Source organism: Canis lupus, chromosome 31 (assembly GCF_048164855.1).
Source record: "Canis lupus baileyi chromosome 31, mCanLup2.hap1, whole genome shotgun sequence".
NCBI lineage: Eukaryota > Metazoa > Chordata > Mammalia > Carnivora > Canidae > Canis > Canis lupus.
Window position 1 is genome coordinate 41723333 of NC_132868.1, and position 27229 is coordinate 41750561.

At 37.5% G+C, this 27229-nt stretch overlaps 1 long non-coding RNA gene across 2 annotated transcripts; it reads right to left on the reverse strand.

The window, feature by feature from the left end:
- LOC140622328 (uncharacterized) lies at positions 1-26984 on the reverse strand. 2 transcript variants are annotated; one of them, XR_012022093.1, is made up of 8 exons: positions 26906-26984; positions 20709-20781; positions 7556-7666; positions 6325-6493; positions 6076-6141; positions 5350-5614; positions 5137-5267; positions 1-773 (listed from the first exon to the last, which is right to left on the reverse strand). It is a non-coding gene; the product is annotated as an uncharacterized lncRNA (long non-coding RNA). The 2 variants fall into 2 exon arrangements; XR_012022092.1 differs by lacking the exon at positions 1-773 and having other exon boundaries at positions 3582-5267.
- Between the last annotated feature and the right edge of the window lie 245 nt (positions 26985-27229).

Sequence of the window (27229 nt, forward strand, 5' to 3'; positions counted from 1 at the left end):
TCTCCTTGTCTCTGGCAGTATATTTGTCTTAAATTCAATTTTGTCTGATATGAGTGTAGTTATTCCAGATCCTTAATGGTCACAATTTGCATATTATATCTTTTTTTCATCTCTTTACTTTCAATTTACTGAGTCTAAATCTACAGTGTGACTCTTGTGGAGATCATATAGTAAGATCTCATTTTTTTTATTGCAGTCTGATGATATCTGCATTTGATTTGGATGCTTAATTCACTCACATTTCATGTAATTAGTGGTATGGTTGGGTTCATGTTTGCCATTTTGCTATTTATTATCAAAGGGATATAGCTACCTTGAATTAGCTACAATACCTTGAATTCCCATTTTCTTTGCCTGAGTATTAGTAGTTTTTCCACTTATCAAGGCTTCACAGTCTATTTTAAATCATTGTCAATTTCCAGGACTCTGAATGCTTGTTTTTGATAATATTCTCTAGTTTTATCATTGCCATTTGAGGAACAGAATACGGTGACCTCTTCATTGTACCATGTTGGGAATCCCCAATTATAAGAATTGTTGCAATAGTTCAGGAATAAAACAAAGATAGTAAGAACTAGGAATGAATAGTGACAAACATTGATAGAATGGATTTAATAAATATATATTTTTTAAAGTAGACAAAACTTGAAGAATGACTGCATTTGAGAAGGATAAATTCCAGGCCAATGGAACATGCTGGTTAAAATTGCGGGTTTAAATCTTAAGTCTGGCCCTTGAGGCTGGATGACCTTTCTAAGCCTCAGTTTCCCCACCTGAAAAATAGTGATAATATTCACTCTGGTGCAAGGACTTAATACAACAATGCATGTAAGATTGTTTACACAGTGCCTGGCATCCTGTGATTTCCTAAAAGTTGTAGCTATGACTTTTACCATTATTAGGCCATCCTTTGCTCCCATCAGCTCTTTGATAAAGACATTAATAGCACCATTGGAAACAGATTACAGCCATCTAGGGCCTATTCCATAAGAACTCAGGAAGAAATGAGGGTACTTCTACTTCTTGCTAATCACCAATAAGACAAATTTAAGCAACATTCTTAAGACAATTAAGAAACATGCCATTTCCTATACTAAAAGCTCTAAATATATTATGGCATAATTGTCATATGAGCAAGGAATATGTTGTTTTTAAGAGAAGCTGTCAATCGCCTTTAAAATAGCTGTCAAATTTTTCTCCCTATTTAATATATTCCAAAGGGGTTTTAAAAATAACGTTTATTTCCTCTCCAATTTTTCCTCATTCCTTCAGCAAACACTGATTATTTTCCCTAGTGTCTTGAATACAGATTGAAATCAATGTGGATTTGGGGTTTATTATTTGATTAGTGCACCTGAATCATTAATGACATGAGCTCAATTCTTAAAATAGTTTGAATAAAGAGCTGCTGTCACAGATTACGCAAAGGGAGACCAACAATGCAAGCCTTCATTTCTACACATTAATATTAACTACTAACTCATGCCCTCCACCTTCTTTCAGTAGAAAAATCAAATGAATTCTAATATACAGCATAAATGGTCATGTTTTTATTTATTTTTGGTTATTTATAATTTATATTTCCTACCCTTTCAAAATATATTTGAAGTTCCTCTCAATAAGCACGTAAGACCATAAAAGATACAGGCAAAGGAGATCAGAAAAGAGATGGTAAAAGGGGTAGAGATTATTCTGTCCACAATCTGGGGTCAGAAGGTCATTATGATTGAGCACTTCTTTTAGCTCTGACCTTCCTGGCAGCCAAGAGGAAGAGTGAAATAATGGATCACGTATCCTCACTAACTGATTAAAGGAAACGCAATAGTATTGCAGATGATAGAAAAATTTTTGCAATTAAATTCCTGGAGGAATTCAACTTGACAGAGTCTACACAAGGCATATTGTGTGACACATAAAACAAAAGTTTTCCTCCGCAATGTGCTGAGGAAATGTATTCCTCACACGGTCTTTGGAAACTCCATGATTGCTTAATCAAAACCAAGGAAACAATATTAAATATTAGCGCAGAGAATTGCTTTTAATGATGATGTCACCTGTCATCTGAATTTCCACACCTAATGGACTCTGCAGATCCCTCTCATGGATTACTCCATAGCAAAGTTTGCTCCTGTGACTCTTCTCTGTGGCTTCCTAAGGACCACTTCCTCCGGGTTACCTTCTTCTCCGATCCCTCCTGTCCTGGTGTAGCCCCAGAGCTCTGTCCCCGGCCTTGTCTTACTCCACACATCTATCCTGAGCAATGTAATCCATACCCACGCCAAACACACCAGTGCCTCACGCATCCAAATGACTATCCCGGGGCTCTTGCTTAAAATCCAGGCCCTCACTTCCACTCCTGGGTGTTTGGAAGATATTTAAAACTTATTAGGTTCCTACCAAAACCTGTTCTCCTTCTATATCCTCTATCTTGGAAATTCACACCATTACCCAAACTTTACCAAAGCACACCTTATATATCTGATCTTTCTCATCCTCACTGTGACTGTTTTATTTCAAGCCCTTTGCATTTTAATTGGTGTGCACGTAAGCCTTGCTCGGCAGTGAGTTCTCTGCAGACAGGGTCCTGATTCATCTTTAAATTCAGTACCGAGGCCACATGGAAGCTAGAATGCTATTGGTTAAGTAAATATATATTTAATAAGTGAATGAAGAAATGATCACATGAGAAGGGAATGAAAAGTACTGAGCTACATTCTTCACACCATATTTCGTCGAATCTATGAGGTGTAATTGTAAGATCTATCACTATTTTATGAGCCATTACAGAAGCAGAAAATAGTACTGATTGTTGTAAGATGCAACTGATTGTCAAGCACATTCTAGTTTCAGATATGAGAAAATCTGAATAAAAACAAATGTGTCTTAAAATTGGCAAAATGTGACATTTTTACCTAAGTTGCATGGTATCACTTCACACTGATCTCAAAAGAAAGTAAAGAGCTTTGAAGCATCAAAATAACTGGCTGATAGCAAGGACCCCCGAGAACCTCTCTTTTTGATTACTTTAGACACCCCTGTTTATCTTAGTTTGGATCCTAATGATGTCATACAATTTGTGTTGTTAATTAAAGGAAGATGTACCTTCTCCCAGGGCTTCCTTCTTTCACTTTCTCCCAGTTCAACCATACTGTTACCAAGCCCAGAGAGTCTTTTTTTTTTTTTTAATTGAACTGCAGTTAATATACAATATTATATCAGTTTCAGGAATATAACATAGTGACCCGACAATCACATACTTTGAGAAATGCTCGCCGCAATAAGCATGGTTTCCATCTGTCACCATAAAAAGTTATTAAAGTACTATCGACTATATTCCCTATGCTGCACTTTTTCATTCCTATAATTTGTTATTTTTTTATAACTGGAATTTTGAGACTCTTGATCTCCTTCTCCTATTCCATCCATCCCCACACTCTCCTCCTCTCTGACAACTACCAGTCTGTTCTCCATATTTGTCAGTCTGTTTCCGGTTTTGCTTTGTTGTTTTGTTTTTTTGTTTGTTTGTTTTTTTTAGATTCAGATACAAGTGAAATTATATGGTATTTGTCTTTCTCCATTAGCATAAATACCTCCAGGTTTGTCTACATTGTTGTGAATGGCAAGATTTCGGTCTTTTTGATGGCTGAATAATATTCCAGTGTGTGTGTGTGTGTGTGTGTGTGTGTGTGTATCACAATTTCTTTATCCATTCATCCACTGATGGACACTTAGTTTGTTTCTTGGCTTTTATACTCCAATAAACATAGGGGAACATATTTTTTGAATTAATGTTTTTGTTTTGTTTTGTTCAACTAAATACTCAGAAATAGAATTACTAGATCATACGGTATTCTATTTTTAATTTTTCAAGAAAACTCCATACAAAGGCTGCACCAATTTACATTCTCACCAACAGTGCAGGAGGGTTCCATCCTAACCATCACTTGTTATTTCTTACCTTTTTTGATACTATCCATTCTGATTGATATCTCATTGTGGTTTTAATTTGCATTTCCCTGACGATCAGTGATGTTGAACACCTTTTTTCATGTGTCTTTTGGCCATTTGTAAGTCCTCTGTGGAAAAATGTCTCTTCAGATGTTCTGCACATTTTTTAATCAGATTGCTTTTTTCAGTGTTGAGTTGTATGAGTTCTTTACATATTTTACATATTAACCCCTATTGGATATATCATTTTCAAATATCTTCCTCACTCAGTAGGTTGATTTTTTTTGTTGATGGTTTCCTTTCCCGTACAAGTTTTTTAGTTTGGCGTAGGCCCAATGGTTTAATTTTGCTTTTATTTCTCTTGCCAGAAAACACATATCTAGAAAAGTATTTCTACAGCCAATGTCAGAGATTATTGCCTATGTTTTCTTCTAAGAGTTTTACGGCTTCAAGTCTTACATTAGGTCTTTAATCCATTTTGAGTTTATTTTTGTGTATGATGTAAGAAAGTGGTCTGGTTCCATTCTTTTCCATGTACCTGTCCAGTTTCCCCAGCACCGCTTATTGAAGAGACTTCCCCCCATTGTATATCTTGCCTCCTTCGTCATAGACTAATTGACCATAGAAGTGTGAGTTTGTGAGCTCAAAGACAGCCTGTCTTAATCTGTCCATCTGCCATAACAAAACACCACAGAATGGGGGCAGGTGGCTTACACAACAGAAATCTATTTTCTCAGAGGTCTTGAGGCTGGCAGTCCAAGATCAGGGTGCCAGCAAGATCAGGTTCTGAGGGTAGTTCTCTCCCTGGCTTGCAGATGACTACCTTCTCCCTGAGCCCTCACATGCGGGCAAGAGGACTGGGAGCTAGCTCGGATTCCCCTTCCTACTCTTAAAGAGCTCTAATCTGTTTGTGGGGCCCCATTCTCATGACCTCATCGGAAACCTAATCACCTCTAAGAACCCATCTCCAAATACTATCACTCTGGTGGGAGGTGGGTAGGGCTTCAACATGAATTTTGAGGGAACAAAAATATTCAGTCCATAACAGAGTCCCAGTCACACAAAGTGCCTGGCTCAATTTCTGCTCCTTTCTGGGCTCCACTTTTATTCAAAAAGTTGCAACTACAGGAGTTAGAGGAAAATAATCTCCTTTCTTTGGTCAAGAGAAGAGAGCCATTAATCTTTTACCTGTCCTTTTAGGGATTGTATTTTGAGACTACAAATACATGGAGCGATTAAGTGGCCATTCACTGATGCTTCCAAAACTTGCTTCAGTTACCCTCAGACTCTCCAGAGAAGTGGTCAAACAGCAGTTGTTTCTAGAAACATACCAGGAAAAGCAATGTTATTGCGAGTAGGAGTGGAAAAGAGTCATTCATTTATCCAATATTGATAGCACACCTGTGATTTGCCGGGCATTGTGGTATAGCCTTTGTCCATGTATCAACGTGGGTTTAAGTGTTGCATTACTCTACAAACTTTGTTTTAAATATTAGGAATTCTCTTCTGAGTATTTGAAATGTCTTAGAAATTTAATTCTATTTTAGAATTGCTTTGAGAACTCCAAACTGCCAGTCACTCTTGTGATTTGGGGAAGTAGCAAGATGAAGAGGCTTTTCTTGTATTTTCTGCTTTAAAATTGCAGATGATAATACTTTCACATGACCTTTAAAAAAAAAAAAGATTTTTTTAAACTATTCATGAGAGACACAGACCAAGAGAGAGGCAGAGACACAGACAGAGGGAGACACCGGATTCCTGGACCACGACCCGAGTCAAAGGCAGGCAACCCACCACTGAGCCACCCGGGCGTCCCTCACATGACCTTTTGACTTATCCACATAACATTAGGGTCAAGCAGGAACAAGGGCCTTTTTGGATCCAAATCCAGGCTAGAGCTGTCTGTTTAAGACTCGCTTTCCCTCTAAAGTAATAGCTAAGTAATAGCACTGTATATTCATTTTGTTTTTACTGTTGTTATTTCCCCCTGACTTTATCTACATAAAGATACTGAAGGAAAGAAGTAAGATGAAGAATAACATGATCCCAGACTTGTGTCAGTGATGGTTAGTCCTGTGCCAATTTTTGGTAAAAACTCATTCATTGCTTTTGGTAACTGGTACTTGCTTTTCTTCCACAGACTTCCTCAGATCATTAATTTACTCATTGCCACTGGTACAGTTGAAGATGATGCTGATGATGAAGAAGAAGATGATGAGAGGAGATAACTTTATATTGATTGCTATGTTACAAGTTCTAGGCTAAGAACTTCATTTTATTCCCAATAATAATCCCATGACGTATAATTACTATTAAGTTAATTTGAGAATTAGATTTAGTTTTCCAGAGGTAAATGATGTCCCTAGGGTTACCTACCTGGAAAATGGCAGAGCTGGGATGTGAAGGAAAGTCTGCTCATTCTGGAGCCCACATGCATAACTATGGTAGGTGTAGACAGCTTTGGAATTTCTCATCAGAAGGAACCTAGCTCCCACAGCTCATGGTGTGTTCTTAGGCAATTTGCAGAACTTTTAAGATTCAGTGCCTGTATTTATAGAAATTAGAATGATATGTTTTTCCTCTCAAGATTTGTTGTGATTATTTCTAAATACAATGAAAGAACATGGGTTTAAGGTAGTCATTGTAGGTTTCTTTCCTTTTAGAATGACCTATTGACAATTTCTGGTACACTTAACACTAAATTCGTGTTCTAATATTTAAAATTAAGATTTTTAAATTAATGAGCCCTTTTTTATAGAGCAGTTTCAGATTTACAGAAAAAATGAGCAGTGTAGAGAGTTTCCATATACCCTCCTCCCCCATACACAATCTCTCTTATTATTAATATTTTGCATTAGTGTGGGACATGTGTTATAATTAATGAACCAATGTTGATGCATTATTATCAACTGAAGTCTATAGTGTAAGTTTTATTCTCTGTGTCATATAGTTCTATGGGTTTTGATAAATGCGTCATGTCATGTATCCAACATTGTAGCATACAGAATAGTTCCACTGCTCCAAAAAATCCCATGTGTGCCACCTTGTCATCCTTTTCTCTCATTTCTCTGGGTCCCTGCCAACCACACATTTTTTCTTTTTTTTTTTTTTTTTCTACCGTGTTTATAGTTTTATCTTTGGTGGAATCTCATATAATTGGAATCAAACAGTGTGTAGATTTTTAGTTTGGCTTCTTTCACTTAGCAATATGCATTTAAGTTTCCCTCATATCTTTCTATGGCTTGATAACCTATTTCTTTTTATTATTGAATAATACTCCATTGTATGCATGTTCCACAGCTTGTTTTCCCATTCACTTGTTGATGGACATCTTAGGTGATTCCAGTTTGAATAATTAGGAATAAAGCTATTAGAAGCATTTATGTGTATAGACCACATCTTCTTTAACCGTTCATCTGTCGATGGACACCGAGGCTCCTTCCACAGTTTGGCTATTGTGGACGTGGCTGCTACAAACATTGGGGTGCAGGTGTCCCAACGTCTCACTGCATCTGTATCTTTGCTTAGAAGGTATTCTTTCCACTTTTTTTTTTTTTTTCAAAAAAAAAAAAGCAATCTAGCTTTTTTCTCTTATTCCCTACATTACCTTTTGGCTCGTCTCCTGACAACAGTCTGCCGAGGTAGTAGAATTCACTCTTGTCTGGTGGATGTTTTAGCCACTTTTTTTCAGGCTGCTTCTTTAACTCTTTTCTTCTTCCTGTGAAACATAAATTCACAAAGTCAGCCAAAAGCTTTTCATACTTTCTTATGATACTACCAATAAAAAAAAAGATGCTGAAAGATTTCACCTCCTGAAAAACACAAATGTTTGCATTTTTTACAGAGTGGTACTCTTTCACCCAAAGAATATTCAGTTTCTTGGAGAATGTCAGAATGAGTTGACTAGATCAACCTGGGTGATAACGTATCACCAATCTGCCCCTGAATCCGTTTCTTTTGAAGTTGCCTTTTGGGGCAGGTGATACAATCATTACAAGAAGTCAGGATGCATTCAATAATATATAATAAAAACCATAACACAATGTTTTAACCAGGGAAGGGATTTATTTTCTCAAACAGTAAGAGGCCTCAGCTTGGAAATTCAGCACTGGTACAGCTGTTCACGCAAACGGTGTCTTTCAGGCTCCCTGCTTTACCATTCTTGGTGCGTCATTACAAAATGGCTTCTCCCTGCCTGGTCTTGGCAGCTGGATTTGAGACAGGAAAACAATGTGGTAGATTTATCAAGATAACAAAATCTTCCCAGAAATCCCAAGAGGCTCCCACTTATATCTCATTAGACAGATTTATGTCACATGGCCACCTGTAACTGCAAGAAATGCTAAGAAACTAAATGTTTTATTTTTAGCTGTGTGGATTGCAGCCTCATTATTTTTTTAATAATGAAGAAGGCAACAAAGGATGGAGGATCGGCTACTCATACTATCTGCAACACTGACTACATCTGTTCAACTACTCTGAAGCTTGACAGCACTAAGCTTTAGTTTAGTTAAGCAACCAAACTAAAAGGGGAAAAAAAAAGACTGAAACTATAATCAGGTTTTAGTTATAATTTACAAGTAATACGGTATGTAGGTCTGTAATTATTTTAAGAGTGAGGAGAATAGCTATATTTGATTTCCCCGTAGTTCAATGTTTTTAATCATACTATACCTTCTAAATATTTTTAAGATTCATTCCTTTATCTCCATCAATTTCATCACTCTCCTAAGGTAGACCTGGATTATTAGCACAAAATTCAATAGGCTCCCACTCTTACAATTCCTACCCATTTCAAATTTATCTTCTAGATATCTTCTAGGATGCTTAAAAACACAAATATGACTATGTGCTAGTCAAAGTTATGCTACACATTTTTCTATATCTCCTCCTTCAGAAAACAAGCCCTGGCTCATTCACTAGATGAACCCAGGCTCTTCTTAACACTCCAGTCTGGATTCTTGCCTCCTCCTCCCTCATGTTTGACATTCATAAAATAACTTAATAGTAGTTCCACTTCATGGGATTTTTGCTCTGATTACATAAGGTGCACAGCCCAATATCCGGCACATATCATAACAATGAGCCATGTCTCTCATTTAATGTTCCTGTGACCAAATTTCCCTTTCATGTTCTCTTCCCTCCATCAGAGTAATTCCCTTTCATTAAACTATAACAAGCAAAACTAAGAGGGAAAAAAAATTGCCTTTGTCTAGATACCACCGCTCCAAAGATGCCTTTCCTGGGTTTCTTCTGTGCCCTCCTCAGTCTATCGTAGAGGCCGGCTCCTCCTCCTGAAATGATCTGTGCGGATGTTTGTGTGTTAAGCTAGCCTGTTTCTTCGAACAACTGTATTGTCAGTTTTAGTAGATTCACTGGCATATAGTAGGTGCTTCATAAATGTTTGACAAAAGTAATGACGTTTGGGTGGCTCAGCGGTTTAGTACCGTCTTCAGCCCAGGGCATGATCCTGGAGACCTGGGATCGAGTCCCACGTCAGGCTCCCTGCATGGAGCCTGCTTCTCCCTCTGCCTGTGTCTCTGCCTCTCTCACTCTCTCCCTCTCTCTCTCTCTCTCTCTCTGCCTCTGAATAAATAAAATCTTTTTTAAAAAAGTAATGACGTTATATATACAAGCTCTATAATTATGGAGAAGGCTACCTCATTTTGGTATTGTCAGAACTATTTCCTCTATGAATCATTTAAATTCAAATAGAAATTAACGGTACCAATGAAGCAAGTTTTATCTCTTATAACACACTAAGGAAATTGCAAAGCAAGAAAAACCAATTATTTAGAACTTCTCTAAAAATGCAACATATAACAATTTGTGGGAGAAATGACATTGAGAAGTAAATGTTAAAAAAAAAGCTCTAGATTGAAGTGAAATGGAATAGTGTTCTTGCTTCTTCTGCTGCTGCTGCTGCTGCTTCTTTCTTCTTCTTCTTTCTTCTTCTTTCTTCTTCTTCTTCTCCTTCTTCTCCTTCTTCTTCTTTCTTCTTTCTTCTTCTTCTTCTTCTTCTTCTTCTTCTTCTTCTTCTTCTTCTTTCTTCTTCTCTTTTCTTCTTCTTTCTTCTTCTTCGTTCTCCTTCTTCTTCTTCTTCTTCTTCTTCTTCTTCTTCTTCTTCTTCTTCTTCTTCTTCTTCTTCTTCTTCTTCTTCTTCTCCAAGCTTATCCTCATGGTTACAAAATACAACATCTCCTTAGTTCTTATTTTGGTTCTGGCAGGGGCTAATGAATGTTTCCAGACTTATATCTAATTTTCATTGAACATCTATAATACAATAGGAGTATATAATTTTTATTAGGCTTCTATAAAATGTACCTTAATGTATTATATGCAAGGGTGAACCAAGGATGCCCACAATTCTCTACAAATCTTAAAATTGAGAGAACCTAGGTGCTACCCCTCCTGCCCCATTTAGCAGATACAGAAACCGAAGCTAAAAGTGTTAAGTCCCTTGCCCAAGATCACAAAGTACTAATGGCAGGGCAAGTAGTAGAACTACAACACAAGATGCAACGTACGCTTTTTTGATAGGAATTCAGAAATGCATCCCAAATCCCACTGTGGGAGTTCTATTCCATTAATTTACCTAAACTGGAACTTCATTTCCCACAATTCCCTTCTTTGTTATTTTATAATATGAGTTGGCAAAAACAGAAGTGTGTAGAGATTTAGAAGGCAGAAGCAAAGCAGCTATGCTTAGACTTTGAGCGTCGCCATGGTTTAATGTGTGAAGTGGAGATCCCCAGGGCCAGAGATTCTAAAGTGTCCTCACTTGCTATTACTCCATGTCTAATGAATTCCCTTTCCCATCTACTGATCTTGCTGACCAACACTGACCCCATACCACAAAAAAACAACCATAGACCTCTCTATCAACTCTTCCTTGTGGCTCCACTCTAATAACTGGGTGTCCTTGAGTTAAGAAGGCCTGATGGTGACTTTGATCCTCTAACCTTTCTTACAGACCTTCATTTCCCAGTGACTCTCCTACCACTGTGGGAACTAGTGTCCTACAATAAATTCCTCATTCCACAATGGTCACAGCACTTCTGCTTCCATGGCTAAACACTGACTGGCATACCCAGTTAATCCATGAACTCACATATCTTGCACATCATCTTTTAGAGAGAGAGAAAAAAAAATTGCTAGGTCGACATCTAGAAGATAGCAATCACAAAGAAATTGTGACATAAATTATCATATAGATTTACATTTACAAATCAAGCTTTAGTCCTTAAAATATGTTTATACAATGAACATACATTTCTTTGTTCCCAAGGAGTATTGATAAAGCACACAGAGATTACACCAGTTATTACATAAACACATTAATATATTAAAATATCTAAGAAGCTCTGCAACAAAGAAGTTTCTTTAATCTTGTATTTTCAAAACTTATTTGTGAAAGAAAAAAAAACCTTTCTTTTTCTCAAGTGTGGGGTATGGTATATACTTCTCAGTATTAAGCAACCCAGTTTCCTATAGCACACCTTACCAGTTTAGGGAAAATAGCATTTTTAAAAAATATTAAGATTTTAAATCACAATCTTAGGAGAATATTTATTCTATCCCTTGGCATGAATAATACAAAGGAATTCCACTGGATTTTAATTGCAAAATCACCAATAAGAAAGGCCTTGAAGGCATTACCCACCTCTTGCCCACATACACGTTTTTTAACTGACTCAATGAATAATGACCCATTGGTTGGCTGAATAATTAGAAGAGTGAAGAAAAAACATCTCTATCCTGCAATTATTAGTACAGTGCAAGATTATTGCTATTGAAAACGAGTCTGGTTCTCCTACTCCTTTCTATTATGTGCTGCCAATCCACACCCAGCCAAGCTGTTTCTGAAAAATGTTGGTATGAATACACCCTTCAATATTTCTTCCACACTGACTATAAATATAATCTAGGCATAAATCATCAAAAGTAAATACCAGTGAACACTTTAATCCTTTATAATAAATCAGGGAAATGGGGAGTCTATGCCTGATGATGAAGTTTTAGTGTAGGTCAAACCAGCGGTTTGCTGAGGAGGCAGCACTTGAGAAAACAGGGAGCATTTTGTTAAAGATTCAAAGTTCCACTATCAGGTAGGAATTCTTTTGCACGTATTTCTATCTCTCCTGGTTATTAAGCAGTTCTATTGTTTTATTTCAGCAAGCCCAATGAAATCAGAAAAAGTCTTTTTTTCTGAATGCCTACTACCTCAAGAAATGAAGTTAGATGCTGAATAAGATAGAAAATTGAATCATAAAAGTCTCTGGCCCTCAAATAATTTCTATTGAATAGGGTATAAAAGATACATATATCAACAATTTTAGTACAGGGTAGATTCTTGTTAATGTCACAGGTGAAGTACAGATTAAAGTTCTACAACGTTAAGGAAAGGAAGTGATTACTTCTAGATAAAGGGATCAAGGTCCAAGGCCGTAGCAACTCAGACACACTCATTCCACTCTTCTCAGGACCAGTTGTTTCTCCACGGAGCTTCAGGGGAGATTCCCAGAACTCAGGTTTCTCCTGATAGTGCCACACTGAGTGAGCCGAGGGTGAAGGACTATAGTCCCAAAACTCAAATGAAATGAGATAGATAAATCAAAGCTGAAGTTAAGCAATCTGATGGCCATCCCAGCAGAGCACAGTCCTCCCCAATGGAGAAAGGCTGCCACGGCTCCTGGTACAAACCATATAAGGTCAAAACCTCCCCCTTCCAACCTATGGGAGGAGTTCTCCAGGTGATTGGAAGCAGCCTCCATTGGAGACCACCCCACTGAACATCACATATATTCTCGGTCCAGAGACACAACAAATATCCAATCCCAAAACAACCTAGGGCTGGTTCCACCTCTGCGAACCTGCCTGCTCTGCTACCTTGAGCATACTTTCACTTCAATATACTGCTTTTTGCTTGCTAAAAAACATAAACAAACAAAACAAGCAATTGAAGTTGGTGGCATTTAAGCCAAATCTTGAAGAAAATATCAGACTGGAAGTTCTGAAAGATAGTTTAAAGAAACTAAGAGAGGCGAAGACATGGAGATAGTATTATCAGATAAAATCCAGTATCCCTAGATAAATTTAGATTTCAAATAAACAATAGCAGCAAAATGAATATAAGAATGGATCACAGGCTCTTTAGGACATACCTATACTGGAAATTATTTGTTGGTCATCTGAAATTCAAATTTAATTGAGGTTCCTGTATTTCCATATTAAATTTGGCAACTCTACCTGGAGGGAAAAATACATGGGATATACTAGAAAAAGAGTGTGGTTTAGTTGGTGGATTGAATTGTGCCCCCAAAGAGATATTGAAGTCCTAGCCCCCAGTATCTCAGAATGGAAATAGAGTCTTTACAGGATAATCAAATCAAAGTAAAGTCCTTAGAGTGGACCTCTAATCCAGTATGACTGATGTCCTTATTAAAAGCGAAAATTTAGACAAAGCAATGAACATATTTAGAGGAAAAATAATGTGAAGACTGAGGAAAAGGTTGAAATTATGCTGCCATGAGCTAAGGAATGTCTTGGACTACTAAAAGCTGGAAAGTCAAGTTAGAGCTTCTTGCACAGGTTTTTAAGTGATCATGGCCCTGCCAGCCCCTTGATTTTGGACTTCTAGCCTCCACAACCATAAGACAATAATTTCTGTTGTTCTAGGCTACCTAGTTTGTGATACTTTGTTATGGAAGTCCTAGAAAATTAATGCAGTTGACTATAGCCAAAGGTAGTCTCCAAAGGATAAAGGCAGGAATTCTGTGAGCTAAGGAAGACTGTAGGGGTCCTAGAATCCTCAAGGAAAAAGTCCAAACTCCCTTTGCTTCCTGTGCATTCTAAAATGGAAAACAAACAAACAAAGACAAAACTTAATGCTGTTATCTGTAGCATGAGTCTAAAGAAAGTTAAGCAATGGCTCGAACATATTTTCCTAGGACATTCATTTTACTTTTGTCTGAAACAAAGCAACACAAAAGGATATATTATGAAGCAAAATGTGTAGAAATTTGTAGGACAAAATAAGACTATAAACTCTTGAAATAAATGTCAAGTTCTAGCCTCTGCTTCGATTTAGGCCCTCAAATCCTCAAAAATAATCTTTTTATTCCTTTTTAATCAGTAATACTTTGGTGAAAAGGTTTGCAAAATAATATTTAACTGGTGAAGAGCCACACAGATACTCGGAAAAAAAATAGGTATAAGACAAAACAGTACAAAATGATATATCTCTGTACTCAAGGAGTTTGCAATCAAATTCTGTAAAATAATCACAAAAGGAAATGTAGAGTGAAGTAATTATCAATTTGAGAGAATAAAAGAAATGTTAAAGTAATGCACTATAAATTAACCAAATATTTTTTTTCTCTATAGTGTTCAAAAACACTATAATGATCAGAGGAAGAATCACAGGATACAGTTTTTAGCTAGGTCTAGAAAGGAAGAATAAATTCGGAAATGTGTAAAATTGTTTCATTATTATTTTGAATTAAGCTATATAAAATTTCACTCAATATTTTTTAAATCTGAAAGTATCTGTGAGTGCTTCAAAACAAGAAAACATATTTATAATGATTTATGTCATTTTGTTAATTCTAAGAATATGCTATTCTTTTCTTACTCCAAAGAGTTTATCGAATGTGCTCTCACCAAAGGATGATGTACAAAATTAGTTCAGTATACTTTTCAGCCTTGTATTCAAATACCACACTGTCTTGATGACCACAGCTTTGTAGTACAACCTGAAATCTGGCATTGTGATGCCCCCAGATATGGTTTTCTTTTTTAAAATTCCCCTGGCTATTCGGGGTCTTTTCTGATTCCACACAAATCTTAAAATAATTTGTTCTAACTCTCTGAAGAAAGTCCATGGTATTTTGATAGGGATTGCATTGAACGTGTATATTGCCCTGGGTAACATTGACATTTTCACAATATTAATTCTGCCAATCCATGAGCATGGAATATTTTTCCATCTCTTTGTGTCTTCCTCAATTTCTTTCAGAAGTGTTCTATAGTTTTGAGGGTATAGATCCTTTCCCTCTTTGGTGAGGTTTATTCCTAGGTATCTTATGCTTTTGGGTGCAATTGTAAATGGGATTGACTCCTTAATTTCTCTTTCTTCAGTCTCATTGTCAGTTTATAGAAATGCCACTGACTTCTGGGCATTGATTTTGTATCCTGCCACGCTACCAAATTGCTGTATGAGTTCTAGCAATCTTGGGGTGGAGACTTTTGGGTTTTCTATGTAGAGTATCATGTCATCGGCGAAGAGGGAGAGTTTGACTTCTTCTTTGCCAATTTGAATGCCTTTAATGTCTTTTTGTTGTCTGATTGCTGAGGCTAGGACTTCCAGTACTATGTTGAATAGCAGTGGTGAGAGTGGACATCCCTGTCTTGTTCCTGATCTTAGGGGAAAGGCTCCCAGTGCTTCCCCATTGAGAATGATATTTGCTGTGGGCTTTTCATAGATGGCTTTTAAGATGTCGAGGAATGTTCCCTCTATCCCTACACTCTGAAGAGTTTTGACCAGGAATGGATGCTGTATTTTGTCAAATGCTTTCTCTGCATCCAATGAGAGGATCCTATGGTTCTTGGTTTTTCTCTTGCTGATATGATGAATCACATTGATTGTTTTACGGGTGTTGAACCAGCCTTGTGTCCCAGGGATAAATCCTACTTGGTCATGGTGAATAATTTTTTTAATGTACTGTTGGATCCTATTGGCCAGTATCTTGTTGAGAATTTTTGCATCCATGTTCATCAGGGATATTGGTCTGTAATTCTCCTTTTTGGTGGGGTCTTTGTCTGGTTTTGGAATTAAGGTGATGCTGGCCTCATAGAACGAATTTGGAAGTACTCCATCTCTTTCTATCTTTCCAAACAGCTTTAGGAGAATAGGTATGGTTTCTTCTTTAAACGTTTGATAAAATTCCCCTGGGAAGCCATCTGGCCCTGGACTCTTGTGTCTTGGGAGGTTTTTGATGACTGCTTCAATTTCCTCCCTGGTTATTGGCCTGTTCAGGTTTTCTATTTCTTCCTGTTCCAGTTTTGGTAGTTTGTGGCTTTCCAGGAATGCGTCCATTTCTTCTAGATTGCCTAATTTATTGGCGTATAGCTGTTCATAATATGTTTTTAAAATCGTTTGTATTTCCTTGGTGTTGGTAGTGATCTCTCCTTTCTCATTCATGATTTTATTAATTTGAGTCTTCTCTCTCTTCTTTTTAATAAGGCTGGCTAATGGTTTATCTATCTTATTAATTCTTTCAAAGAACCAACTCCTGGTTCTGTTGATCTGTTCCACAGTTCTTCTGGTCTCGATTTCGTTGAGTTCTGCTCGAATCTTTATTAACTCCCTTCTTCTCTTGGGTGTAGGATCTATTTGCTGTTTTTTCTCTAGCTCCTTTATGTGTAAGGTTAGCTTTTGTATTTGAGTTCTTTCCAGTTTTTGAATGGATGCTTGTATTGCGATGTATTTCCCCCTTAGGACTGCTTTTGCTGCATCCCAAAGATTTTGAACGGTTGTATCTTCATTCTCATTAGTTTCCATGAATCTTTTAAATTCTTCCTTAATTTCCTGGTTGACCCTTTTATCTTTTAGCAGGATGGTCCTTAACCTCCACGTGTTTGAGGTCCCTTGTATTCAAATAATTCTTAGTCATGGAGAAAACTATCCCTTGAGAAACAGTTTTCAAGGAATAATGATAACAGGTTGCTAAATGAGTATTTTTGCTATGAAGAGTAGAGGTTTTCTAACTTAGCTGTGTGTGAAATTACCCGTTTTGCAAGACCCTGTAAAGGTGACACTTAAATGAACCCCTCTACTCCCGTTCTCAAAATTGAAAAAGAAAAAGTAATAACTAGAGGAAAATTTGGTCATGGATCTACTGTGACTGAATAGATTTAATCATATACAAAAAAAAAAACTATTTCTCTGAAAAAGTTGTATTCTATTTTGTACCAAACTTAAATATGGAAGTGGCCCAACTGTCCATGGATTGATGAATGGATTAAAAAGATGTGAAAAAAAAAAAAGATGTGAGATATATAAATATAAATATATACACACAATGGAATATTATCCAGTCACAAAAAAAGAATAAAATGTCTCCATTTGCAACAACATGGGTGGAGCTAGAGAGTATAATTCTAAGTAACATAAGTCAGAGAAAGACAAATACCATATGATTTCACTCATATGGGGAATTTAAGAAACAAAACAAACAAGTAAAGGCAAAAGAGAGAGAGAATGAGAGAGACAAATCAAGAAACAGAATCTGATTTATAAAGGACAAACTGATGGTTACCAGAGGTGGGGGATGAGGAGATAAGCGAAATAAATGATGAGGATTAAGGAGTGCATTTGTGGTGATGAGCACCAGGTAAAAATATATATATATATAAAATTTCACTCAATATTTTTTAAATCTGCAAGTATCTTTGAGTGCTTCAAAACAAGAGAACATATTTATAATGATTTATGTCATTTTTTAATTTTAAGAATATGCTATACATATTTAAAAAATCTGTTTTATTCTGGGGCATCTTGGTGGCTAAGCTGGTTAAGCATCTGACTCTTGGTTTCAGCTCAGGTCATGATCTCAGGGTTGGAATTGAGCCCCTTGTCAGGCTCTATCCTCACATGGGATCTGCTTGAGGGTCTCTCTCTCTCTCTCTCTCTCTCTCTCTCATCTCTCTCAATTTCTCTCTCTCTCCTTTTGTCCCTTCCCCATTCCCGCTCTCTCTCTCTCTCTCTCTCTAATAAATATTTTTTAAACTCTATTTTATTTTATTTTCATTTTAAAAATCTGCATTTGTATACATTAATACAGACTGTCAGAATGAGAAATCAAGAAAATAATCCCACTTACAATTTCATCAAAAAGAATAAAATACCTAAGAATAAACTTAACCCAAGATGTGAAAGACCTGAACACTAAAAACTATAAGGTACTGATGAAAGAGATTGAAGACTGACACACATAAATGGAAAGATACACCATACTTATTGATTAAAATCATTAATATTGCTAAAATGCATAAACAATGCAAAGCAATCTACAGATTCAATCCAATCCCTCTCAAAATTCCAGTAGCATTTTCCATAAAAATATGTCTACAAACTAAAATTCGCATGGAACTACAAAATACCCTGAAGGGCCAAATAGTCCTGAGAGAGAAGAACAAGGCCATAAACATTACACTTCCTGATTTCAAACTATAATTGATACTTGAACAACACTGGTTTCAACTGTACAGGCCCACTTACGTAAGGATTTTTTTTTCAGTAAATACAGTACAGCAATGTAAATGTTATTTTATCTTTCTTATGATTTTTCTTAATAACATTTTATTTTCTCTAGCTTACTCTATTATAAGAATACCATATGGTGATCCCTGGGTGGCTCAGCAGTTTGGCACCTGCCTTCGGCCCAGGCATGATCCTGGAGTCCTGGGATCAAGTCCCACGTCGGGCTCCCTGCATGGAGCCTGCTTCTCCCTCTGCCTGTGTCTCTGCCTCTGTGTGTGTGTGTCTCTCATAAATAAATAAATAAAATCCTTAAATAAAATACTGTATATAATACAGGAAGCATACAAAATATATATTAATTAACTGTTTATGTTATAGGTAAGTCTTCTGGTCAATAGTTGGCTAATAGTAGAATTTTGGAGGAGTCAAAAGTTATACATGGATTTTCAACTGCCCAGGAGGTCAGCACCCTTAACCACCACATTGTTCAAGAGTCAACTGTATACTACAAAGCCACAGTAATCAAAACAGTATTCTATTATTAAAAAAAAAAAAAAAAAAGATATGTGTGGTGCCTGGGTGGCTCAGTTGGTTAAGCAATCTACTCTTGATTTTGGCTCAAGTCATGGTCTCAGGGTCCTGAGATTGAACCCTGCATCAGGTTCCACACTCAGTACATAGTGTGCTTCTCTCCCTCCCTCTGTCTCTCACCCTGCTCATACGCACACACTCTCATAAATAAATAAATAAATAAATAAATAAATAAATAAATAAATATTTTTTTTAAAGCGACTACATAGATCAATGGAACAGATTAGAAAGCTCAGAAATAAAGGCACACATGTATGGTCAACTAATCTATGACAAAGTAATTTATGGGACAAGGAAGATCTCTTTAACAAACGGTATTGGGAAAACTGGCTGGCTACATGCAAAAAAAGGAAACTGGACCACTAGCATACACCACATACAAAAATTAACTCAAAAGGGATTTGAGACTTGAGTGTTAAGACGGAAACTATAAATCCCCTAGAAGAAAACATAGGTGGTAAGCTCCTTGACATGGGTCTGAATGATGTTTTCTTGGATCTGTCTCCAAAGGCAAGGAAAACAAAAGCAAAAATAAGTAAATGGGACTACATCAAACCAAAAAGCTTCTGCACAGTGAAAGAAACCGGCAATAAAACAAAAAGGCAACCTACTGAAAGGGAGAAGATATATGCAAATTACATACCCAATAAGCCAGTAAGAGTTTAACATCCAAAATACATAAACAATTCATACAACTAAATAACAACAACAACAACAACAAAAACCCAAACAGTCTGATGAAGAAATGGGCAGAGCATCTGAATAGACATTTTTCCAAAGAAGACATCCAGATGACCAACACGCACACGAAAAAATGCTCAACATCACTCATCATCAAGGAAATACAAAACAAAACCACAATGATATATTACCCTACACTCGTCAGAATGGCTATTATCAAAAAGACAAGTACCAACAAGGGGCGGTTACAGCGTGGAGATGTTTCTCTCCCTGTGTTCCACAAAGCCCTGGTCCCCTGTGATGCTTCCATGAGAGTAGGTTCTGATATCAAAAATATTTTTTGTTCAAAATTTCAAGTTTCTCTACAAGGAAGGGATTTCCCAATTGCTATGAAAAGAAATTCTCTAGCTTGCAGATAGAGGAGTATTTTATGAAGTAGCAGTCATTGACTGTTGGCCAAATGTAACCAGGCATCTCAGAACTGATCATCGGCATTTCAAAGCCAGGAAAAATTGGTGTGACTGATTCACAAGTTCCGAAGGGTATCTGTAAGGTTACATATCAAAAGTTACTAGCTGCCTTTGAAGAGAAGCTATTTAACTTCCAGCAATATGTAATTAAATTAAGGAGGAGAATGAAAGCAAAAGTGTACCGAAATTAAAAAAAAAAAAAATGTAGCACAAAATCCAAGAATTCGTTGATGCAAGTCGGGACTCCATGGTTAGTCCTACAGAGGGCACAAATACGAGAAAAACAGCATGTCACCATGATATTATACATTAACTGGAAACCATACATGATTCAGAAGAAGGAACGTTAGATGCTGTGTGTGAGAAAAATCTTAGCCTCAAACCAACAAAAAAATGTGGCATGCAATGATCAATGTATGCTATAGTCGGTTTAAAAATATATATGCGTGTGTGTGTGTGTGTGTGTGTGTGTGCATTGAATGTAACAGACTTTTTTTTTTGGTTTTTCTTTTAAATCTCTTCTCCCAAAGCTATTTTAAAATTTATGATGTCTTAAAATGCACTGGCCTCCTGAACACTGGCATTCCCTTTGCCTCACCACTGCCTCCTGTCCCGGCCTTACTGTTTTTCATCGCACTTACCACCTCTGACTTTTACGTATTTGTTGTCTATCCCTTCCCACTAGAAATTAAGCAGAGATTTTTCTTTTCTGCTCGCTTTACTCCCGTATCTCGGATCCTTACGACAGTACTTACTATGTGCTTCTTGAGTTCGACAAATATTTGTTGAACAAATAAACAGATGAATGAATCTTGAGATCCATGATATCTGTGGGATGAGGCAATAAAACAGATTAGTCACCTAGAAATTCACAAGGTTCATCAGTAAATTAAGTTCTCCGAGGTACTGCTATTTTTAAAAAGCTATTTCATCTCGGTGAACGCTTTATTTCCCCAAATTCATCAATAGCGGTACCTTTTTCCCCACGTAACATTAAAATACAATAGAATTAATATTCCTAACATTCCGTGTAAAACATTTTAGGAAAGAGGAGCTTCTCCAAAAACCAATTAAATTCTGTAATTCGTTTTTTTTTCTTTTAATATCGTATCCTTTCAGTTCCTTATTGCTTTTGTTCCCCTCCTCTCTCTTCTTATTTATTCTTTACATTATTTCTTCATGCTTCGTACAATACACTATTACTCGAAAACACAGGAGTCACAGAATCTGCTACTCAGGATACAAGTGTGAACAAATTTAAGCTGATTTTGAAAGTATGTAAAAAAAACTAAAAAGACTTACAATAACACTGATACAGAGAAAATTTCCATGCTAAGTGTATTTTATGCTAAATCTTATAATTTCGTCAAGCTCTACCAGGAAAATAGAAACCATTTCAGCGTTTTTGTAACAGAGAACATTTAAGGCAAGAAATTGGTTACACAGGTGATGGAAAGGCTGAGAAAGCAAACAAGAGGCAGTGAGGCGGCCTAGACTTGCGTGACAGCAAGAAGCCCTTGCAACACCCAGGCTGACGGGTGCAGGAGGAGAGAAAGCCCCAGAGCCCAGCAGCCAAGGACGCCCGGCAGGAGAGGGAAGCACCCAGAGGGGAGTCAGAGGCAGAGCCAGTGCCCAAAGAGGTGACAGGTCAACAGTGCAGCTCCTTCCTCCTTCCCACACACGGAATTCCCACAGGTGCCCCCTACTAGTTGAACCTGTTGACCTGAGAGCCTGGGAAATGCCTCCTGTAAGAACCAGTCCCTCCGTGGTACAGAAACAGTGGCGACCAGCCCAAGCACTGGTCCAGGTGACAAACATCATCTACTACACCAGCGTGCAGACACTTGCCTTCATTTTCCATTACGACGGCAAGTCTAGCCAAAGATTAAAAACACACAGAAAATCGTGCTGAATTCAACTCACGCCCAAAGTCATATTATCTGCCTTATTATCCAATCGTATGTCAGCACACCCTCGCAGTCAAGCAGATATGAATGATCAATTGCATTATGTGGAAACAATGATTAACAAAATTGTTTTCATCGCATATGACAACACAACTAATTTTTCACCACAACTATTTTTTAAAGATTTATTTATTTATTTGAGAGAGTGCAAGCACACGGGCACGAGAGCAGAGGAAAGAGCTGAGGGAGAGAGAATTTTCCAGCAGATTCCCTGCTGAGTGGGAAGACCGAAGCCCAACTGGGGCCTTGATCCCATGACCCTGAGATCATGACCTGAGTTGAAATCGAGTCAGACATTTAACCAACTAAGCCACCCAGGCGCCCCTTTACCACAAATATTAAATTTAATGTTCCATATACTTGTTTTCTTAAAGCTAGGATCCAACTGTCATAATAGACATCACTTTAATGAACTTGTTTCTTTCTGTAACAGATTATTACTTTCAATCTTTCTGGTGATATAACATATGAAATAATGTTTTTCTCTACTCCAGATTGGCTAAAAGTCCTTCTCATTGCACCCTCAAGAACCACATGTAACCCACTGCAACAGACCATGCAATACGCCATGAGCCTGCAATAGACTGCAGTGAAATTACTCAAATATAGTTAATTGAAAAAAATATGTTAAAGCAACAAACTGAAAAGCATTCTACTTAAAACTACTCTAGATATAGATAGTTTTATTAAAAAAAAAAAGAAAAAGAAAAGACAACACCCTCTCTGAAAAATAGCAAGCAGTCCTCTTGCACATGGCAATAAAAGACTAAGGTGGCTTTCCCGCTGTGGTTGTTGCCTTTACGGAAATTGTTGGGTAGCTTATGGGTAGTACCGCAAACCATCAAAGAATGATTATAATGATTATCTGGAGTGATCACCGTCTCATTGCATTCATGAAATTAAATCACATGTATTCCCAAAAGAGATTCAACGTGGAATACAATGCAGGTACCATATAGTAAAATTGAACCATCAGTCCAAAAGCAAAGATAGGTTAATAATAAAAGGATGAAAAAGAAAACTATTTCATAAAACTCTTGCTAAAGACAATAATATTTGAGCTTCCTAGGAGCTGAAATGAAGGAAAAATGTAGAGTTTTGTAGCTCTCGATGTCAAATAAAAGAAAATGTGTATGCCACAGGTGGAAAGGGCTGTGTGGTTGTGGTTTTAGCCTTTCTCAGGCTGAGCAGTGATAGTCACATACAACCCTGATGGAGCAAAGTTGGCCTGATCCCATTCAAAGTGCTTAAGGGCCTATCAAGTAAATCCAAAGATATTGATCTGATCCCTTACTTAAAGATTCCGTGATTCTTGTCTAAGCATGCATCATCATGATCTTATCAAATTCCCATTTTAATTCATTCCCCGTGGCTTTTGTTAAATTTCTATTTGTATGTGTAGATTCTTTTTTTTTTTTTTTTCTTCTTTTCCAGAATTATGTTATTGCTTCTAGGAGAACAAAATGATTGTTTGGGGGTCTTCAGAAAGCTGTCATGACAACGCCTTTGGTAAAAAATCTGGCTGTACATGATTAGAAACAACTTAATAATTCAAGAATTCAAAATGGGTAATTTTGCATTGGAAAACAGGATTGGAAATCCCAATCATTTTGGTATTCAGTTTAATTTCGGTGGAATGAGAGCCTTTGTTAAGGTTAAACATGGAAACAGATCACTATTGCCATCTCCTGGCAAGTAAACCACATGACCACAAATTAAGTCTTTTTGAAGGGCCCTATATTGTGGGAAGGCAAAAAGATTACCCCATAAATAGGCAATAAAGTATCGAATATTCATTGTAAGACCATCATTGGATTTTTATTCTTTATTCCTATAAGACCTTTACAAAAATCCATTAGACTTGATAAATAGTAGCATTTGTTTTATGAGCTCTTTATGTCGAACAAAAATTCTGCTTGTTATGACTTTTTAAATTAAATGCATATGATGGATCTACCTGTGATTGAAACAAATATAAAAGCTGCTTTAAGAAGAAAACCTAGAAAACGTTTGTAATGCACTGGGGAAAAGGAGCCAGGATTGTACCACCGCATGCAGCCAAGAAAGTGACGGGGAGCTTTCCACCATATAATAAAGCTGATGGAATGGGTAACAGCTCCGACAGCATTAATCCATCTTTCTGCTGTGGGGGCTTTCAGAAGAGATGAATGACACTCCCCCCTCCAACTCGCCTTGTCATCTTGCTGTGTTTCTCTTTAATTTCTCTCTCTTGCTATTGTTCGCCTTTATAATCAGCTGTTGCTGATGCTTTGAACCCCCTTCCCTCCTCACATCTGGACATCAAATCATCAGCTGCATCTGAGCCTGGCTCATATACTCCCCGCCTGAGATGCCAGCTGAGCCAGTTATGAGCTCAATGTCACTGAAGTCTGCAAGCTGTGCTCCAGGGTGCCGTCCCATCCCGTAGATCCCAAAGTCTTGCCGTAGCTGAGTGAAAAAGGGGAATGAGATATGGCTCCAAGTCATTACCCTCCAGACCAGAATGCTACATTCCACATGGTCCTGAGGGCTTGACGTGTGGTCTTCTAAAACTAATCATCTCTTTGAAGATAAACATGATAACTAACTTCCCCAAGATGGGTGGAAAGCACGGAGATAATTGACATTTTTATTTAAAAACAAAACAAAACTCCTCTGAAGTCAGTTCCTTGGAAGAAGAAAAGAAAATCCAGTTGTTGTTTTATCACATTTTATTATAAATTTTATCCAATCTAAATTCCATTCCCTTCTGACCAGCTCAAAATCACTGAACGTTTACACCAAGGTAAAAGAGGAATGGATGTTTGAGAAATCAACTTGGATGTGAGTTTTGAAGCATGAAATCACTCCAGTTAAGTAGCTTGGTGGTCCTCTGTTAAAGTTTCACATTGCTAGCCTGTCACATCCCTCGCTAAGCCAATTTCCTGAAGAACAAAGCTGAGAGAACAAGAGGGGATGATCTTCTATTCCTATACTTGGATCATCTGATGAGGCCAGAGTATAAAGGGACGATGACCCCTGAGCGATGCTTCTGTTCCAGCTGACCACTAGCTCAGGGCACCCTCTCCTTTAAAGTGAATCTCAATAAATCTATACGAAGAAAATCCTCACAGATAAGAAAAGAATCTGGAAAGCAGTAAAAGGAAGTCAACGTAATGCTTGGAGTAAAAATAAGTCAAAATCATAAAATGAGAAAATCCAGACAGGCATTTAAATACATGTAGTCAAAGTAACAACAGCATTAAAAGTTCACATATACAGCACTTACCAAGTGCCAGAAACGGCTCTAGTCCTTTTATATAATATTAATCCATTCGGTCCTCACAATCATTTTATCATCTCCAAGTAAGAGAAAAGGAAATGGAGCACAACGATTTAGAAACAAACAAGTTCAGGAAACTTAGAGGAAGAGTGGGCCCAAGAGTCCCACCCAGGTGGTCTGGCTCTTAACGGCTCCTAAATTTATTTATATTCAGGTCTGCAAAACTCTCTCTCTCTCTCTCCATCCCCTCTCTTCCCTCCACCATCATATGTTTAACTGTTACAAGAAATGGAGTATGAACTAATTTCCCCATTTTACAGAATGGTCAACAAATGCTGTCTGAAGTCAGGGAACTGCAAATGGCGGCGCCGGGATGTAATTCCAAGTCCCACCTACTTCCCTCCACATCCCACTGTGTCCCAGGGCCAGAGGGCCATGAAAATGCACTGCTCAGACCTGCTGCTGCAGGGACATGGTTTCTGATGGCCGCGGCTCTCCTCTGGACCTACCCCCATGTGTGCACCAAGGTCAGGCTTCCTTTGGGCACAGGCCCATTCCTGCCCTGACAGGACTATTCTATGGGGAGAAATTGGTTGGGAGATGCCCCATCATCTTGGTTGCAATTTTCATAGAAAAGTCTCGGCACTTTTCCTACCCAGGCCTTCCCTCCTCGTCTTTTCCTTTTACAATGGTCAGATCCACATCATGGTCTGTTTCTCTCTTCCTACCCCTACTCCAATCCCCCTTGCCCTTTATCTTTCATAAGCCTTTTCCCTAATAAATCTCTTGTGGGTCTAATTCCATCTTGAGCTCTGCTTCTCTGAAAGTCCAAATTAACACACAGGCCAAAATAATATCTTCAGAAACTCATTTAGCTAGCTAACAAAGATAGATCTATATTTTCTATATGTTTATCTATGTGTTTTTAGACAGGATATGTCTATGTAACTACTTCGTGATTTTACTTATTTTGGATTCAATGAATCACACAGAGGAAGTAAAATGATAGAATGGAGCAAACACGATTAACAAAGCAACCGAAATAACTATGCCATGTCTATGAGAGATCAGTAGATCTGGAGCACACAGCTAGAGTTTCTCCATAATGGAAACAAACAGGAGGCCCTAATACAAGGGCTCACAACTGTAACAACCGGGCTATCTCAGAATGGAACTCCAGCTGAACTTTACATATTCCTATCAACGTCTAAGTGATATCCTGAGACTTCAAAGGGTAGAAAATCCTTTCTCAGATGACAAAAAAAAAGAGTTCTCTACACTATACATCTCAGGATCCTGTAAACTGGCTTAAATTGCAACTAGTAACATTTTTTTCCTCATGTTTTCTCCTCTTTATTCTATGATTTATGATGATCTTGAGGTATTCAGTTGTTCCTATTTATGTCTCTCAAAGCCTGTTCTCTTTCCTGATGATCTATTCTCCTAAATCCCAAAGATCTCATCTTGAATTTTCTTTCAGGACTACATGATCTTGTGACCCTAGAGGCACAACACTCAGATATTTAGCACATGAGGATAAGGCCAATGCTATAAATATGTGCTTTGTGAGGTGGGACATTGGTTGAGGAGTCACACTGGGAGTCGTGGAAGAGGCTCTTGTGAGTTAAGCTTCAATAGCGCTCATCATGACCAATATACAAAGCACTTAAGATTGGTATGACATCTTTATTAATCGACACAATTGTACTTGAACAGGACTCACCTTTGACTAGATAGACACAACGATCTGGCTACATCGTTACAGCGGAACTATGCCTCCATGACAATGAAACGGAATGCTCTTAATACATCTGCATTCTGTTTCAGTGACCTAAACAGCGATAAATCATTGGCTAAGGAATTGCGAAACCAAATCACATGGTTCTAAAGAAAAATACATACACAAGGAAATAAAAAAATATATATTATTTTGTTGAAAAAAATTACTCTAATTCAGCCCACTAATGAATTCATCTCATACTTGTGTAATGATGTTACAAATAATGGGAATATGGTACAGAGAGATAAAGCACGGTAATGGTAGGGT